Source organism: Pseudopodoces humilis, chromosome 2 (genome assembly GCF_049639895.1).
Source record: "Pseudopodoces humilis isolate 2021_Gansu_Grassland_sample_001 chromosome 2, ASM4963989v1, whole genome shotgun sequence".
NCBI lineage: Eukaryota > Metazoa > Chordata > Aves > Passeriformes > Paridae > Pseudopodoces > Pseudopodoces humilis.
Window position 1 is genome coordinate 43487628 of NC_142201.1, and position 15219 is coordinate 43502846.

The window sequence follows — 15219 nt, forward strand, 5'->3', positions numbered from 1 at the left end:
TTATGCTTCATGTTTTGCTATGCTTGCAACTGAAAGGTGTGGTATATACCCATGGGAGATTTCAGACCTGATAATCCATAGGCAATCTGCAGGGGAACAGCTCATGTGACTTTGTTCTCCTTACAGTCTCTGCAGCAGTTTCCATTACAGTCCTCTGCCAGTACTGGTGTGCTGAGATCTCAATTTATTTCATGTGGAGCACAAACAAGTATTTCTGATTTTTGGATCTAACATGCCAAACAGAACTACCAAGCCCAGCCTGCAGTCTGCTGTCCACTTACCCCTGGGCTGGATGGCATGGATATCAGAAAGAGTGTGCCTGAAATGTCACAGCTGGTAAAGTCCCACCAGAAGGTCCTGCACTCTGTGCACTCTGTGCTCTTTTATGTCACCCACTACCTCTGGAGCAGATCACACAGGGGCCAACAAGACCTGCAGCATTGCTTAACAGGTCGTAAGAAACTGGTGAAGTCTGAAAGAGTGCTAAGGGAAAAGAGCCAACAAAGGACCCAAGTATATCCTGTTTGACGTATACTGTTATGGCATGGAGGATGCTAGAAATGTGTCCAGGAGGAAGATGCTGTGGTGTGTAGCAGCAATATATAGAGAGATTAGGAAATACACTGTACCTTTCAGAGCAACCTAAGATAGGACTTTTCTGAGAGTTTTTATACTTTTCTTGATATGAAAAGATCTCCAGAAATAATCTTCACTTTTTAATCAGTTGAATTAAGAATTTGTAAATAAACATTAAAAAAATATTATTAAAAACAAACAAACAACCTTTTTATTATTTATTTTAAATTTCATTGCAAGTTGGTAAAATGTCTGTTCAGATCCAGTAATACCTGAGGCAGATTCTAAGTATTCACAGTTGTTTATGTAGTGGCATTTTGGACTAGATACCATGTCTGCTGAAATTTCACTATTCAAGAAGAAAAATAATGTATTATTGACAACAAAGCTTCACTTTGTGGACTCAAGCCTCTTTCTTTTTTGTTTCCATGCCTGATATTAAGCTGTAAGGCAAGTACCAACCCCATTAAGAACTGCTTTCCAATTATTTGGTAAATATACTGTACAAAGACCTATCAACAACTTCAAAGATTAATTACTAGGCAAAGTGAAGTTTGCATTTTTCAAGATAAGACAGAAATGCTGAAGGAATTATATTATTAAAGTACATGGCATGGTACTTATGTGCTGATGGCTGAAAAAAACAGGAGATGTAGGAGAGTATAATGAAGAAATGGAGCCTATACTTCATTTAACTAGGCTTTTTTTAATAAGTATATAGCATGTATATCATGCATCATACTTACCTGCTCTAATTTTATTAAGCTAAAAAATAATGTGTGGGGGGAAAATATATGTATATTTTTCTTTTCTTCCTGCTCTCTTAGTTTGTATTGATACTATGGTTTGATTTTTGCATTATAAAATTCTCTGAGATGGGATTATCACCTCCTGTATATTTTCAGAGTGCTTTGCACTGAGACACCACCCTAGTTGATGCTTGCTATGCTGTGAATAAAGACACATTGTTAGAGTCACTGGGATGTTTCAGCTGTGTTAAACCACTTTGACAGCACAAAGCAAATGCAAATGTAAATGTAGTTGTGGTAGCTAGCTAAATCAGATTTAGATTAAAATAAGAATTTTAATATTCTCATCCACTAGAGAAATCAAGGTGAATAAAGGATCCAGTAAACTGCACCTAAATTCTTAATGGCAGACCATTTACTGCAGAAGAATAAAATTATTTAAAATGTATAAATTGGGGAGAGGAAGGGGAATATGGGTTAAAATAAAATTTATCAAATTTATCAAATTTAATAATTTGTGTTTTTCTAAAAAAAATACAGCACAACCCTATATACATAATATTTCATTGGATCTGAGTCTAGTTTAATGGTGGCAGTACAAATATTGCTTTATACAGTAGCCCCAGAAGTCTTCCAGAATACATTTTTTCATCACATTTTGTACTTTTTTTTTCAGTAGTTCCTCTTTGACTGAGTTATACAGTGAAACCGACTGATTCAACAGTTAGCTGAAGTGTAAGCCTAAATGACAGAAATTCCGCCTATTTAGGTTTTATCTTAAGCTAAAATGACACAAATAGTATTTATTTATATTATATATGTATTTATATATATATCAACATAAAAATAATAATATTTACTTCATCTAAAATATGCAAATATTTTATATACATTCTTGATTTAAATGTATCATACTTTATGGAAGCTGAGGGAACAATAAGGCCAGGTTGCCAGAAATGCACAGAACAGCTGACATCACAGCTCACTGAATGTGAAAATTATTTTCAATTTCATAAAAATGTATTCAAACCCCTGTCCTCTTTTACATAACTATTTCAATACTATCAACCTATTTATTAGATTAAGAAACTGTTCTATAGGGATTCAGTATTGTAATCTTTTTTTGTATAGAGAAAAACAATGTTTTTAATATTGTCCTAGCTCTTCCCTTTTTGTCTTCAAAAGACTTTTCTTCCTTAAAATAGTGTTATCCTTATTTCTTTCATTTTATTCCCTGTTATGTGCTTTGTACTTGACTGAATTTCTTTTGCTATGTATCCTTCCTTTCTATACTCATTTCTTAAGGGTAGTATTCAAAAATTTTCAGCCTTCATCTGTCTTTAGCAAATTAGATTTTTCATTTGCATATTATATTTCCAAAGAATGCATGACAGTATAGATGCAATGGTTTTAAGGCATAAGCCTGGGAGAGCCACAAGGAAAGAAATCATTAGTGAATTTTGCCTATCATCTTAAATTAGTGCTACAATATTTATATATCATTCCAAAATTGTATTTTAGAAAAGCTTTAAAAATATATTTTTCTACATTTTGGAAACAAAATAATACGAATTCCCTTACTGACATAGGAAATACACATGGCAGAAAAAATAACCAATCAACCAAACACAGAATATCATAGAAAATCACATTTTTAAGAACCTTGCAGTTCAACTCAATAATTTTAGTTTGTATGGTATTACAGTGTATTTGCTCAGTTATATTTGAGCTTGCTCTGCTATCTTTTGAGCTAGCTTACCAGAATTGTTTATCTGTTCTGTGAAAAAGTTACTTTTTCTTAGTCCTGCTGTGACTGTGTATATCACACCTCCTCAGGCTAGCAAAAATTAAGAATAACATGTGTCGTTTACAGCAAAATAAAAAAATCTCTTCATGGATTTTATAACCTAAAAAATAATTTTTTATAGCTTGCGGAAAAACGTATTTTGTGTATAATCCTCTGTTGCATTGTTATGCCCATTCTTCCTCCCCTCTTCAATTTTAACATTTATTAATCACATATTTTGTCTGATCCTCTCCTAAAAGTTTTGGGAGTGGAACTATGACTCTCAAAGGAGATAAATTATAAGAATATAACGTAAGTCATGCTATCCTGGAGAGATGAGTGTAGACCAACCTGTCCTTGCATGGATGACCAGAGACATATTTAGGGAGAGCACTAAATATGTCTGTGATCCTGGCTGTGATCCACTCCCATCATTCCTTCTTCGAGTTCATGATTATTGTGTTAGGGATTCTTACATGCCTCTCTTTGCCCATTCCTCTCAGTATACATTTATACTTTACTTGTTCATTCACCCATGAATTTGAACCTGCTGACATTGTCTGCATCTAGTATTTCTGACAACAGTAAGTTCCAAAATGTCATTACCTCCTGTGTAAAGCAATACTTTCTTTTATTTGCTTTAAAATGCTTTTATTGAGGTTATTCTAGGTTTAATGTTATGGTATTTGATGAGTAACAACTCCTGTTCACTTTATCTAACACCCTAATAATTTTGTAGATCTGAATCTGTCAACTGTTCTGTCTCCAAAACAAAGCCCTAGACTTAGTTCCAAAAGTCCCAAACAAAATGGTCAAATTATGGAACAGCCATGTGAGGATGACAGAGCATATACTATCTCATATCACTAATCTTTGATATGCCTTTTGAGTGTGTTCAGAATTACAGAATACCAGAGGCTCTGAGGGATATCTGGATATCACCTGGTCCATCCACCCTGCTCTAGTTGTGAATTATGAGGAAGAGCACTTAGTCCATCCCAAAAAAATTCCAGCATGAAGGTAATACTTAATCTCTCAGCCCATGTGGAATGATAGTGTCATTGGGCATATGCAGTGCAGGTCCGGAGATGCCGAAGAAAAGATTTCTGGGATGACATCAAGGCAAAAATGTTGAGTTTTTGCAAACGTTTGTCTGGCTCCTCCATTCCACTCACTTAGACACCAGTCCCTTTTCCCATCTGCCATTAAGTCATCTCTTACTAGAAAACCTGACAGTAGGTTCTGCATGCTGCCATGGCGTCTTTTGCATATAAACAGGATGTTCACCTATATAAGTGCTGCATTCATAGACATACCAGTGATGTGTGCTTGTCAATGTATGGGCTTACACCTATCTACCTATCTAACAATATTTTCTTTTTTCCTGTTTCAGAGTCTGCACCTGAACTCTGACTTGCTTTGGGATGTCCAGTGGCCTATGTCTTAATCAAAACTTTCCAGCAATCACATTATTTTCCTTAAAATATGTCAGAAGTCCATGATTATGTGAGAGTACAGAAGAAATGCCTATAAAAAACAAACTGCAAGTGAGACATGTAGGACCATGCAAAAATGCTTACTATGACTCCATTGTTAATCAGTTCATAAATCTGAATTTTGGAGGACAGTTTCTAGTTAAAAATACAAAATAGCTAAATGCTTGTTCTACAGCAACTGTGGCACCTGTCACCACTGGTGGACACTGGAAGTTTTTATCAGACTCATCATTTACAGTTGATATGACTAAGGAAATTTGAGTCACAGCTGAGGACTGTAGGACATTATATAATAACACATCATTGGCACAATGACCTCAAATGTAGATATCAAAGGGGACAAGCTCAGGCAGGAGTGCAAAATGTCAACCTACAGACAAGAAAAGGGCTCACTCTAGTGGTACAAGCCAGCAAAACAACAAAAATGCTCTACCTGGATGTCAACATCTCACAGCTTTAAAGAGCTGGGGAGAAAGGGAGGTATGAGACTAAAGAAAAGCAGGGTGAATAAATTGTAAAAAAAAAACCCAGCAAAATGTGAAAATTCCATGATTGCTAATGTTTCAGGGGACCTGTTTGACAGCCCTGCACTGTATCATCACAGGCTTAATTAGGAAATCATCTTCTTCCAACCATCCCACACAAACATGTCTTGCTTTTGCAAGTCAGGAGGGCCAGAAATAGGGCAGTTCTCTATCCTTTCTCTGTCTACATGGGAACATCTGGACAGACAGACCAAACATGATGGTATCACCATGTAAGTTCCTTTTTGAGATCTGGGAGCAATGGCATCTTCCCAACCACTTCCTAGCACATCATAACAGCTAATATGCAAACATATTCCCTATCCACAGCAGGGTAATGCAGTGCGTAGCTCTCTTGCTTGAAAGAAAGAAAAACAGCTGAAGTGGATACTCCACTACTTTGTACCAGAATGCAGTTTCTCCTAACAGCTTTTAGCTTCTAATTCTGTTTTATTGCTTCCTTGTTGCCACTGGTACATTGATTCATTATTATTCAAAATAATTTGATTTCGGTAAAACCTTTTCAGAATACCTCACTTTTTTTCAGATAAAAGGTGTTGGTTTTGTCACACTGGGTTCACTGACACCTTCAAAATAAACAAAAAACAAACCCCCACAGAGGTTCTCATAGCAACAAAAAATATTTGTAATTTCTTGTGGAAATATTTCATTAGCCTTGCTTTGACAGTCCCACACAGTTAAAAGCCAACATATTAAAGGAAATATCCTTTATTTCACCACATTTTCTGCTTTATATTCTATAAACAACATAATATCAGTGGTGTTCCCCAGGACTCAGTATTTAGGACAATCTTGTTTAATTTCTTTATCAATGATCTGAAGGAGTGCACCCTCAGACAGTTTGCAGATGACACCAAGTTCACCAGGAATGCTGGTCTGCTGAGGGTAGGAAGGATCTGCAGAGAGTTCTGGACAGGCTAGATCAATGGATCAGGGCCAGTGGTATCAGCTTTAACAAGGCCAAATGCCAAATCCTGCACTTTGATCACAACAACTGCAGGCAGTGCCACAGGCTGGGGACAGAGTGGCTTGAAAGTGGCCTGACATAAATGGACCTGGGATGCTGGTTGAAAACTACTGAACATGAGCCAGCATGCACCCAGGTGGCCAAGAAGACAAATGGGATCCTGGCCTGTATCAGGAATAGTGTGTCCAGCAGGCCTGCGAAGTGATTCCCTGTTCCCACCACTGGTGAGGCCACACCTCAAGTGCTGTGTCCAGTTCTGAGGCTCTCATGACAAGAAAGATATTGAGATGCTGGAAAATGAACTGAGGAGGGGAACAAAGCCGGTAAAGAATCTAGAGAGCAAGTCCTATGAGGAGTGGCTAAGGAAGTTGAGGTTGTTTCACCTGGAGAAAAGGAAGGCTTGGAGTGACCTTATTGATTTCTACAACCACCTGAAAGGAGGTTTTATCATGGAGGGCATCAATCTCTTCTCCCAAGTAGCATGTGACTGTACGAGAGAAAATTATTTCAAGTTGAACCAAGGGAGGTTTAGACTGGATACTAGGAAGAATTTCTTCATAAAAAGGATTGTCAAGCACTGGAACTCTCTGCCCAGGGAAGTGGTTGAGTCACCATCCCAAGAGGTCTTTGGATGTGATGCTTAAGGGCATGGTTTAGTGGTGGATGAGGCAGTGTTGTGGGACTCAATGATTCCAAAAGCTTTTTCTATCCTAAATGATTTGAATAATTATATTAAAAAAAACAGCAAAAGGAATACGGGGGTCTAAGAAGATTGGTATAACACTGTATATATACCTTTCTGCTTATTTTTTGTATTTTTTTAATCTAAGTTAAAAAAAAATATTAAATAATTAGTTTTTTTAATCTAAGTGTAGTTTTGCAATTAATTTGATTATTTAAAGCCTAGTTAAAGACAGAGTGAGAATATAAGAAAAAGCATAAACGGAAGTCAGAAGGTCTTTCATTGATCAGTGCAGATAGGCAGCTGGACAAAAATAGTCCTTAACGGTTCCATAAGCAATAATTTTAGTCTTAAAATCTTCTGTTTTAATGGTATGAACATTACAGGGAAAATACAGGATTTTATTTTCAGGAAATACCTGATTGGTGAAAAAGAGAGCCAGACTTCTCAGTGGCATCCAGAGAAAGGAAAAAAGCCCATGTACAGAAACTGAAACACAGTAAATGTCAGTGAAATAGAAGGCTATTTTATTTATTTATTTATTTATTTATTTGTGCAATAGTAGTGAAACACGTTGGCCATATTAACGTTTCCATCTCTGGAGATACACAAAACCTGATGGCACTTCCAGCTTTAAGCAGGGCAGGTAGATTAGATGATCTCAAGATGTCTCCTAACCTCAGTGCTCTGGTGATCCTGTTGTTTTGCTGCCTTAAGTTTTAGCTTCCATATTTTCCAGATTCTGTACTGAATTAGTATGTAATTCTGAACTTCATATAAAGTGTTAGCAAGTTCTCTTCACAGCTTAGTTAGACAAAACAATCCTTTTCCAGCCTGAGAACCATTGCAGCTTCAGGCCCAAAATGTATAAAAACCAGCAAATTGAGGAGAGCAATCTGAGAGGAGAGGACTTCATATCCTGAAGCTGTAATTGGACAATAACCCCAATATGTAAACAGACCAAAACTTATAAAAGTGTGAAAACTTGTGACCAGGTGTTCATCTGCAGTCCATCTTGGGTACGGCCAGACTCTTGTACTGCCCAAGGTGTATTCTTTAAATACCTTTTAATAAATACCTACTTTATTCTTTTAACACTGTCCAGCCTCTGCTCCAGGTAGACTCACAAAGCATCAGTTTTAAATTAAAAACTAGATAAATGATCATGGCTATATTAAAGTTACCTCAGATATGTATGTGTGGCTTAGGGATATCCCTATCACTGTCAGCTTTGAAAGAAGAATTTGGCATCAGAGTTCAATATTTCCAAATATAGTGCATGTAACTCTAGATGTGAAAAATCATTTAAACCACCAACAGAATTCACAAAGGAAAATAGTAAAATGGAGAAAGAAACAAGGAATAAAGGTAAATCCCTGCAAGCATACCAGCCCAAAGGTGTCTAATACTTGAGTGTCCATGTGAAGTATCTTCTCACCTACACCTGTATGCCCTGACGAGAACTAAAGGTGGAAACAAATGAGTACATAATTCAAATGTAAAGTATGTGTAAATGGTGGAAGGCAGAGAAAGAAATACTTGATCAGAAGATATCCAAATGATCTGACCTCACAAAGAGCATGGAATTAAAAAAATGAATCAAATTTTGATTTAATTATTTATCCTTAATTAAAAACTCAAGTTCAAAAGATGTTCATAAACATTATAGAAATACCTTGCCACTGCAACAGAGCCTTACTTACACTTACTATTCAAACGAAGGATCAGTCAGATTAATTTTAATTATTTCATGTGAGCAAACGAACCAGAATAAACACCACTGAAAAAATGTTTCTGTTTCTTGGGGTTGGGTTGTTTGTTTATTGGAGGATTTTTTTATCATCTTCAAGTTTTGGTTAAGGGGGAAAACGGCTCAAAAGAGATGATTGTTTCTGAGCTTGTTTTGTTTTCATGCAACCACTAGTTTTATATTTCATGTTTTTTTCTTTAACATTGTGTAGAAAATAGGAAAGCTGCTTGACTGAAAAATTATTAAAGATCAAAGCCTGTTTTACAACAGGCAGCAAAGCTTTTGAACTCAGGTGTCAATTATTTTATTAATGTGTTCAGGTGCCTGCTGTTAAAAGTTCAAAGGCACCGTTGCCCTCACCAATTAAAGTTTAGTGTTCTTGAAAAGAAGTGCAGTGGTAGTTAATCTGTACTACTGTGAGATGACATCTGTTTAATTCATATTTTACCTCTCTTGCCACAGTATTAGAAGATATTATTTTGTATAACACTTACAGAATCACAGAAAGGCTTGATTTGGAAAGGACCTTATACATCACCCAGTTACAACCCCCCTCTCATGGGCAGGGATGTCACCCACTACATCAGGTTGCTGAGGAACTGATCCAGCCTTGCCTTGAACACTTCCAGAATGGGCATCCACAGCTTCTCTGGTGGTTCCAGTGCCTTACAACCCTTCAAGTAAAGAATTTCTTCCTAACAGCTATGTAAATCTCTCTTTTGTTAGTTTAACCTTGTCCTATTACTCTCTATCCTATTACTCTCCACCAACGTATTAAGTCCCTCTCCAGCTTTCCTGTAGACCCCCTTTAGGAACTGGAAGGTTGCCATGAACCTTTTCTCCACACTGAACAACCCCAGCTCTCTCAACCAGCATTTTTAGGAGACGTTCTCCATCCTCCTGATGGTATTAATGGTGTGCCTCTGGAGCCCTCTATTAGGTACACATCTCTCTTGTGCTGAGAGCTCTGGACCTGAATGCAGTACTCCAGGTGAAGTTCCATGAGTAGTGGGCTAGAATCACCTTCTTCAACCTGCTGGTCTCTTCTCTTTTGGTGGAGCCCAGGATGCAGTTGCACTTTCAGGCTGTGAGCGCACACTGTTGGCTCATATCCAGCTTTTCATCTGTGAGAACCCCAAGTCCTTCTCTGCAGGACTGCTCTCAGTGAGTTTTTCTCTCAATCTGTACTCATGTCTGAGATTCCCCTGGACCAGATGCAGCACCTTGTATTTACTCATTTAATTGCCTTACACAATGACTTTAATCATTATAATTTGGAAAATATTAATTTGTCATATGAAAGATTATAAAGCTAAAACAGATTTATAGGATATCAGTTATCAGCTTTAGCTGTCTGCATACCTAGATTTAACCTATAGTTCAAAATGGGTTTTTTTTAAATTTTAGTTGTAAACACACTTGTAATTATTAATTATGGTTTATCAATACTCAGTATTTTTACAAGCCCCTTCCACCCAACAAGTCCTTAGTCTATTATTTTCTAAAATGAGAATTCAGGTCTATCAGTTTACTAAGAATGGCATTCAAATTTCAGAGGCATTTCTGCACTCATAATCACCCTGCAGAAGCCGTATTTGTTTATTTACTGACATACTTAGAATAATAAAGCAATTTCTCCTCCCTTTGCCCCTTAGTATATACTCAGTTTTATCAGAATAACCAGTAGAATTAACTGCTATGTGAGAAGAGATATGATTGCAGTTTATTATTTTAAAGGTAAATGTTGCTAAACCAAATCTTTGGTGTGAACTTAATGAACAGAAGGTTAACCCTTCAGTTTTCCTTTTCTCTGCCAAACAAAATTAAACTCTTTCATACAAAGATAATAATAAATTTTTACTTTCCATGCCTCTATTAGAAGCTTCTGATAGTTCCTCAGTACTTAAGACATAATAGTCTTTAGTTACAACCTATAAAATCTGAAATAATTTTCTAGGCAAAATAACTATATTAAAATTAAACAACAGTATGAATGTGACGGACTGCATTGCATATGCTAATATAATCCAGTAATACAAAGCTTGTGTTGTTCAAAACTAGAAACTCTGGAAAAGTAGTTAAAATTAATATCTAACCAATAATTAAACACTTGAGTATATGTGAAGGGGTGAATTTTCCTTTTCACTAAGAGTCATCAATGTTGGAATTGTAGCCTAAAGATCATAGAAAAGAAACTGAGCAAAGAAATTAGAAAATCATATGGAATTCATATTTGAACAATATATCACTGCTGGAATATTTTTCAGTATCTCTTTTGTAAAGACTTTTGAGCAATGGAAATAGCACAAAAAGTGTGTGTAGCAACATTCAAAATGAAGAGCTGTGGGAAGAAGGCTGAAAGAGTTAATTTAAATCTTTCCATGCAGTGTCTGACACAGCGGAGTGGGAGAAAGCCCTAACAATATTTGTCAGAGGTCTGCCTCAGCTAAGTAGCCATAGATACTGCTCAGTTTTAAGAATAGCATTGGATTTAAATGGTCAAAAAATTTTGCTTCCCAAAAGTCATGCTGGGATTTACGAAGATCATCTTTTCTCTGAGCTGTGTTCCCCATGTTCCGTCTTCAGAAAACAATAAATGAAAGGTACAAAATATACCTTGCAAAATAAAGTATTGCCTTTTCTATCTATTAGTAATAGCACTAAAATACTAAAATATACTAATACTATAATATATATTATTAAATAATTCTAATATACTAAAATATAATAAAATATTATAAATATCAGAAATATTTATTTTAAATTATATATTTGTTTATTTATAAAAAATATATATAAAAGCTGTGAACAAGAATTCCTTCAAGACAAAAATACTTTTTAGAAAAAAAATAAAATTAATTGGGCAAAGCTTAGAGGAAAATAAATCTGAAACACATATCCAAAAGAATGTTGAATCTTAATTGTTGCTATAACTTTATAACTATAATCTACCTTGTCACATGTCAGTTAAGACAAGATAAAAATTAGAAAGAAAAATAATACAGAAAAAGATGAAAGAATTAGGAATAATTAATAACAAGATCAAAAATGGATTTATGCACCCTCTGTAATTTTATAGGACTACACATGATTAAAAAAAAGCTGTAGCTATAATGGCATAGGCATATCTTTGTCTATGAATAATTTTTAAGGAATTGATGCTACACAAATACAAGAGAAGCTCACTTCTCTTTGGGAGTTACGGAATGGGGAGTTACGGAATGAAAAAGAAAATGTGTTGACGATTATGGGAGGGTCTACTTGTGACCTGCTTGTTTCTATAGGTAGCCAAGCTGGGGAAATGTAGGGAGATGGGGGTGGGTTTCTAAGGTTACAGTTAATCAACATTTTACTGCTTTAGTAGCAATGAGTTATGGTATTAATAACATTAAGACTGGCTACATGCTTCATCTACAGTCAAGTAATTTGTCTATGTTCAGTATTTTCTGTAAGTTTTGATCAGTCTTGTGAGTGTGTTTTGCTGGGTGTTTCACTTCTTTTCTTAAGCAGAACAAAAACTCAATCATTGCAATAAAATCTGAAGTACTTTAAATAGTTTTATTGCCATAACTATGAAACTTCAGTAAATACCCATATGAAAATAGATGTACACCAAACACAGGAAAGAGATCTTTTAAAAAAGGAAGCAGTCAGGGAAGACAAACAATTTTATTGTCTAGAAATTTGAGGTTCAGAATAATATGTAATAAAGTTTTATTTAATTCTTTCCAATGAGATTCACATAATTTAATTATATAATTAATGTACTTGTCTTTCATCTCTTACCAAAAAAAAAAACCAAAACCAAACCTGCAGAAACAATGCTTTGGTATGATTTCCCAAATAATCATTGATGTATAAGTCAAACTCAAACCTGCAGGCAAGGTTTATTATTTTATTTTTGTAATTCTGATTAATATTCAGACTAAAGAAGAAGGTTTCTGATCAATGGTAAGTATATAGACACTGTGAGACACTATTATGCTCCAGCTTTTCAGACATTTATTTCTCATATGAAATAGTTCAGTGGAATGACAATCTTCAGGATGTGCTTTTGCTTATTCATAAAATGCCAGCAAGGCAAGCAGACAAATATAAATATTTAATGAAGTTTTAAGGCAATTTTCTTCCTAGAAGCTAAAATGTTGTCTGTAGTTGTTTACTAGTCACTAAAGAGCCACAAGTACAAACATTTTTGAAAATATTTTAAAAGCTCATTTGCTGAGGAATATGCTGAACTGTTTAAACAGTTTTCCCTACTACCGAGTAGCTTTAAATGTAGGAAATATACCTCTGGAAGTTTCCTATCTCATGCAAATGACATGCTGTACAAAAAAATGCAAAGCTCATAAAAAAATAAACACCTATTAAAGTAGAGGATGTATTGAAAGTTGCTTTGCTTTTAAACAGCAATGATAATTTTGCAATGAAAAATCATGTTAGCCTCAAGAGTTCAAGTAATATTTTAGAAATGTTTTTGAAAGCATGCATATTCAATAAATTACTCCAAAGAGCATTTTTATTAAAATATCTCATGGCAAATAGTATAATTCAAGTTACAATAGAATGTTGTGGCCGTTAAAACTCCCAGTCAACCCTGAACTTGTGGACAATCTACTGTTTCAGCTGGATTCCTCTGACTCCATTGGCCCTGATGTGATAGATCAAGAATGTTCAGAGTATTCAAAAATCTTTGAAGGCTTTCTAAACGATTTTTTTTAAGTCTTAGAAGTCTATAGAGGTCCCAGTCAACTGAAGTTTTCGCAATTTTCAAGAAAGGCAAGAAGTATGACACTGGAAACTACAGGCCTGTCAGTGACATTTCAGTGACTGATAAAATTATGGAGAAAATTATTCTAGGCAGTACTGAAAAACACCTGAAGGGCATCACAGTCATCAGTCATAGTCAGAATGATTTAATGAGGAAAAGGTCCTGTTTGTCATACTTCATTTCTTTTCACGACAAGGGAACCCATATAACTGATCAAGGGAAGCCAGTTGATGTAATTTTTTTGATTCAGTAAAGTTTTTGATACTGTCTCTCTCAGTATCCATCTGGGAAAAGGTCCAGCAAACAGCTGGATAAATCCATCATGAGACATGTGATCATCTGGCTGAACAGGGAATGGGGCGACATCAGGCTCATGACCTGTCACTAGAGGGGTTCTGCAGGGCTCCATCTTAGGCCCTGTACTCCTCAACATCTTCATAAATGACCTGGACATGGGAATCAAAGGTACATCAAGTAAGTTTGATGATGATACTAAATCGGAAGAAGCTGCTGACTCCCTTGAAGGCAAAGAGAACCTGCAGAGAGACCCCGAAAAATTAGAGGGCTGGGAAATCACTAACAAAATGAAGTTTAACACAGACAAGTGAGTTCCCTTTTTGCTGTCAGTAACCTTTACTGCTGTGTATGGTTATTTCAGTCCTGGTGTAGAGTTTTGCCTTTGCTTTGATTGAATAGCGTGGTTTTTGCCAGTGCTTTCCTATAACCTGCTGATGATCCTTTGAATAGCAACCTTTCTTTCCAGAGGAATCAAATTTGTATCAGCTGGTAATTTGCTGAGGATACAGTCTGTCCCATTTTCTAGTCATACAATAAACTCGTATTGACCTCAACAGATACCACCAGTAATAATTCACCAGCTAGACAATGCAATGCTAATCACAAACCTTTGGACTCAGTGTCACTGTTACTTTTCCTCTCACCTTATAGTCTACCTATGAAAGCTATGTCTCACCAGTTTTGCTAGAAATATATTAAGTGTCAATGAAGTTGCTAAAGTCAAAGTAAATAACAACCATTTGCTTTCCCACCATGCATAAAGCCACAACTTCACTGTAGAAAGCAATCATATATGATCCATATATTGATACATTCTATATTTGATATTGCCTTGGAATTCATGTAGGAGAACATATAGGTCAGGAAGATGTAGATCAGCCAGTGAGGGTTTAATAATATCAAATCATATTTGGATAACTTCATTTGTCTTCTAAGATGAAATTTCTGTGGGAATTGTGGAACAGTGGTAGATGCAACAGTATTTTGACTTTTGGAAAGCTTTTGACATAATAACCTTCTGAGCTTAAAGGACAGAAATCAAGAGCTTCATGTCTGTTCATTATGGTGAATTGATGGAGTCCTTGGTGTTTGATAGTGAGGCACATGTTCAATATCTTTATCAACAACCATGGTGATGAGACAAAATGTGACCATTGACCTAGAAATACCATGATGAACTTAAGGACTGGACCAATAGAAAACTCCTAAAGTTCCTTGAGGAAAAAAGCCATTTTCTGCATCCTGAGTAGAAGAACACCAAACAGTAATGCCTGCCAAACAAGTAGCTGAATGCCAGCTCTGTCAAAAAGGGCTTGGGAGCAACAATGAATTAATAAAAAATAACTTCACAAGGCATTCTGTGATTCACTGGGAGAATAGTACCTGACCAACAAAGGGAAATTTTTTTCCACTCAGTGCTAGCAAAGCCACAACTGGGACATTGTATCACTCTTGCTTGCCTCTCCCAGTTCCAGAGGGATGGGCAGAAAATTAAGGGAATCTGAAAAATGGCACATATCCAAGAAGGATATGAAGGAGGTGGACGTGTTTAGTATGACAAAGGGAAGGCTAAGAGGTAATTTAGAGCTGCCTGCAAGTA